Here is a 5,749-nt window from a genome sequence, read left to right on the forward strand (position 1 = left end):
TTGTTGTGGTATATTACAATGACTGGCTTACCTGTGCTGGTCTCAGCACAGATAAGCCAGTGATCGATGCTGCTGTGGTCCATTATCAGATAGCTACTAAATAATATTTATCTCCAGTTTCTGAGTTGGTTACGAATTATTCCAGTCATTTACTGTGGCTTGTGAGTTAGTTATGAATTATTCCAGCCAACACGTTTTTGTGAGAGTAATTCTTCGCAAACGAACACAGATTGAAATGAGAGAGGCAGATTAAACGGAGAAGGTGGAAGCTGATAACACAGACAAGTCATTGATATGTCAGGAAATACTGCCAGTTTAAAGATGGTGGAAAGGAACCAGAAGAAAAAGATCGGTTGAAAAAGCTATGCACAGTTTCAAGGAAAAGTATGATGGAGCCCAAGAGGCCAGGAATCTGCATGGCCTGCCATTATAGATTAACACACGAGCTGAGTTCAGAAATCTTCACCCCGTAAACTTGCTCTTTAAACACACACACACACACACACACACACACACACACACACACACACACACACACACACACACACACACACACACACACACACACACACAGCCAGGTAATGTGGATCGACCCCTGCAACCACAAATAAGTGAATACACACACATCGTTCAAGACTCTGTATACTGTGTACGTCAGGACCATACTGGAGAATGCAGCACTAGTATGGAACCCCACACCTGGTCAGGCATGTCAAGAAATCAGAGAAAGTGAAAAGGTTTGCAACAGGACTAGTACAAGAGTTAAGAGGTATGTCCTACGAGGAAAAGTTAAGGGAAATCAACCTGACTATACTAGAGGTCAGGAGGAATAGGGAAACATATGATAACGACATAAAATACTGAGAGGAATTAACAAGTTGGATAGGGACAGGATGTTTCAGAGATGTGACACAGCAACAAAGGGCCATAACTAAAAAGTGAAAACTCAGATGAGCCACAGGGATGTTAGGAAGTATTTCTTCAGTCACAGAGTTGTCAGGAAGTGGAACATTCTCGAGTGATGTAGTGGAGGAAGGATCCATACGATAAAGCTAATGGGGCAGAGAGTGGACTTAGTAGCTACCAGCGAAGAGGCGGGGCCAGGAGGTGTGACTCGACCCCTGCAACCACAATTGAGCACAATTAGGTGATCTCACACACACACACACACACACACACACACACACACAAAGATATACAGAGCCAGACAGACACCCAGGTAATTAGTTTGTTTTCCATCCATTCATCAGGTGAGGAGCGGAGGACCAACCCAGCTATTTCAGCAAGATGAAACTCATCTGTCTCCCAACAACACAATTTTCCTCTGAGTGGAACGAATCTGGGCCATAAAACAAGTGCAATAAAATACCTTAATGATTTTTTTTGGGAAAAACGTATTATGCTCAACTTGCAATTAGGAATATTAACCATCGGAGCTTCTGATCAATAAAGGTGTTAAGTGTCGTAGCGTTAATGAGAGGTGTAAATGTATGTTTAGTGGGGAGGGCTGGGTGAGTGGGGAGGCTGGGTGAGTGGGGAGGGCTGGGTGAGTGGGGAGGCTGGGTGAGTGGGGAGGGCTGGGTGAGTGGGGAGGCTGGGTGAGTGGGGAGGGCTGGGTGAGTGGGGAGGCTGGGTGAGTGGGGAGGGCTGGGTGAGTGGGGAGGGCTGGGTGAGTGGGGAGGGCTGGGTGAGTGGGGAGGGCTGGGTGAGTGGGGAGGCTGGGTGAGTGGGGAGGGCTGGGTGAGTGGGGAGGCTGGGTGAGTGGGGAGGGCTGGGTGAGTGGGGAGGGCTGGGTGAGTGGGGAGGGCTGGGTGAGTGGGGAGGCTGGGTGAGTGGGGAGGGCTGGGTGAGTGGGGAGGGCTGAGTGTTGGGGGAGGGCTGGGTGTTGGGGGAGGGCTATGGGATGATGGGGTTTGGTTTAGGGTGGGCGGGTGTGTGGGAAATCAACGAAATTCTTCCTCGATGTGAAATCGAGCAAGAATTTCGTTGATTCCCGGTAGCGTGAAATGGTTTTCTGTTTTGATCAAAATTGGTTAGATGAGCAGCATGCTGGTACAGTGTTCTATGTGACACTTACATAGTGGCAACAAAACCCAACTAAATGTAATAATCTTGGCAGAATCACCGACAATATGTTAGGTAAACGGACACATGTCACATGTACAACTAATTCGACATTTTTATTGTGGCAACGTTTCGCTGTCCAGAAGCTTTGTCATGCTTGACAAAGCTCCTTCAGAATGAAACGTTGCCAAGCTTGACAAAGCTTGACAAGCTTGAAGCTCCTCAAGAGCGATACTTTGCAACAATAAAAATATCGCACGAGTTGCAAATGTTTTTCTACCTAACAAACCCCAACTACGTTTCTGCATTATATTCCACCACACAGGATAAGATACATGCATAACATTGATACCTGTGAATCTGAGCTGGGAGTCTTCAGTAGAATACTGAGGATATCAGGGATTCCATTTAAAACTGGGATGGGAAGAAGTGGGTTGGGCTGGATCACAGTGTGTGCGGATTTGTTGCAGTGGGTAGTGGTGGTGGGTTCAGTGGGTTGTATTTCTTAGTGCTTGCATGTTTTCTATAACCCACGTGTCTGTGTGTTTTCTATATATCTTTTTTTTTATTTACGGCTGTTTATTTCTGTATGTCTATTGTTTACAAAAGTTAGTCTCAAATTTCCGATAAATATATTACAAGTTAACAGCTGTTATTTTACCCTCCTTCATTTAACAAGTTAAAAACTGCTATTGTACGTCAGTTCTTTACGATAAGAACTGTTATCTATCTCGGTTCTTTTACAGGCGAGGATCTATTATCCCATAGGCACTAAACAACCCCTACGGTTTTAACCCTTCTGAAAATTAATAATTACATGCAAATGACTTCAATTGACTTTAATTGAAAGTTAGTTTAAATGAAAAAAAAAATAATTGAGTAGACATTCTATATATAAATTTACATATTTATGAAAATTTCCGGCAGCGAGAGAGAATGTCTGACATTATGAGGACGGAGGATCGAGACGCCACTACTTGACTCCACTGCTTCAGATATATTTGATGTTTATTGTTGTTTTAAAGGGAATGTTAACTTAGTCAACGGGAAGAATGATGGTGATGTATGTTACTGGCAGAATGATGGTAGTGATGGGTGTGATACTGGTAGAATGATAGTGATGTTGTTTATTGCTGGTAGATAGTGATGATGTTTATTGCTGGTAGATAGTGATGTTTATTACTGGTAGATAGTGGTGATGTTTATTACTGGTAGATAGTGGTGATGTTTATTACTGGTAGATAGTGGTGATGTTTATTACTGGTAGATAGTGGTGATGTTTATTACTGGTAGATAGTGGTGATTTTTATTACTGGTAGATAGTGATGTTTATTACTGGTAGATAGTGCTGATGTTTATTGCTGGTAGATAGTGGTGATGTTTATTACTGGTAGATAGTGGTGATGTTTATTACTGGTAGATAGTGATGTTTATTACTGGTAGAATGGTAGTCGTGATGTTTATTACTGGTAGAACGATAGTGGTGACGTATGTTGCTGGTGGTGATGATGGTGATGTTATTAACACGGCTACTGATGTCATTTGTCGTCGGTAATGATACAGTTCCAAGTCCCACTTTAAGGATGCCTGAACAGATATATATATATATATATATATATATATATATATATATATATATATATATATATATATGCAATAAGATCACAGTAAACAGGTGATTTCAAAATATGCAAAACAACCACTCTGAAATAATAAAAGAAATTCAAGCGCTTTCGTGACTACTCACATTATCAAGGAACTATGAAAGTGAAGCATCAAGGAAGCTATATAAGGGTCGACTCAGCACCTCACTATCAGATCACAACGGTTAAACACGTGACGCGCGGCGACCAACGGATAGGTCCTTTGCAAAACTCACCCCCAAGCTATTTATTTGTCCAGTGTATTATTAATTCTACCCAAATTCTATTAATTATAAATGGATCTAATTTATATAAACCAGAAATATTCATATTATTGTCAAAACTGCTTTTATGAAACAAGATTCAATTATATTCCTGTCGACCATGGACTTGCTTGATACTACTTTCTCAACTTTTTGAAAATCAATTGGATGGTTAAAATCTCTTACATGAATAAATAGAGCATTGGAATCTTGTCAAATTATTCACACACACACACACTTATATATATATATATATATATATATATATGTATATATATATATATATATATATATGTATATATATATATATATATATATATAATGTGCCAAATATGAAAACTGGTCAATTAGAAAGAACTCATTTAAAATTAAGTCTTTTCTAAAATTTTCTCTTATACGTTTAAAGATATATTTTTTCATTAATATTAATGTAAAAATTTTAATATCGCAAAAAGAATCTTAGAAAACTTACTAACCTTATTATAACAAGATCAATTTATTTTACTTCTTAACTATATATATTTTAGATTTGTTTACAATAATTTAATACTAAAGAAACAGTGAAATATTTTTTTTTCGTTAGGTTCAGAATGATTTTGTGAAATTATTGCATACACAAATTTTCCTTGTCCTATATGCAAGATGAACGTTGCTATTTAAGCGAAGATCATAAATTCTGCCTATTCACTTTGACATATGTATATATATATATATATATATATATATATATATATATATATATATATATATATATATATATATATATATATATATATATATATATATATATATATATATATATATATATATATATATATATATATATATATATATATAATTAATATATATATATATAATTATTTTTATTTTTTTTTATTATCACACTGTGATTCCCCCCAAAGGCAGGGGGGCCCCAAAAAAACTTTCCCATCATTCCTCCATCACTGTCTTGCCAGAGGGTGCTTTACTAAGTTTTTAAACTGCAACATTAACACCCCTCCTTCAGGTGCAGGCACTTACTTCCCATCTCCAGGACTCAAGTCCGCCTGCCAGTTTCCTGAACCCCTTCATAAATGTTACTTTGCTCCCTCCAACAGCACGTCAAGTATTAAAAAACCCTTTGTCTCCATTCCTCCTATCAAACACGCTCCCTACCTGCTGGAAATCCAAGCCCCTTGCACACAAAACTCCTTTACCCCTCTCTCCAGCCTTTCTAGGCCACCCCACCCCTTCATTCACACCGACTGATACACTCTTGAAGTCATTCTGTTTCGTTCCATTCTCTCTACATGTCCAACCACCTCAACAACCCTTCCTCAGCCCTCTGCAAAAAGTTTTGGGAATCCCACCTCCTCCCAACTTAAAAAACGATTCTCTGCTTTTATTCACCACACATTGCCCCCAGACATGCATCTCCACTGCCTCAGCCTTCTCCTCCTTTTCAACATTCATCATGCTTCACACCCATATAAGAGCGTTGGTAAACTATACTCTCTATTCCCCTCTTTTGCCTCCAGGACAAAATTCTTTTTTCTCCCGAGACTCTAAGTGCACCACTCACTCTTTTTTCCCCCATCAATTCTATGATTACCTCATCTTTCCATAGACCCATCCCTGCTCGTCCCCTCCCAAATATCGATACATTCCTCCTCCCCATTTCCCTCAATCAAATTTAATCTTTCATCCCCAATCTTTTTTTTAACTTTGTGTATTCCCCTTTAATTTTCTTCTTTGCACACCCAAATTCATCTTTCTGCAACTTCTCTTAGAATCTCCCAA

Source organism: Cherax quadricarinatus, chromosome 77 (assembly GCF_038502225.1).
Source record: "Cherax quadricarinatus isolate ZL_2023a chromosome 77, ASM3850222v1, whole genome shotgun sequence".
NCBI classification, from domain to species: domain Eukaryota; kingdom Metazoa; phylum Arthropoda; class Malacostraca; order Decapoda; family Parastacidae; genus Cherax; species Cherax quadricarinatus.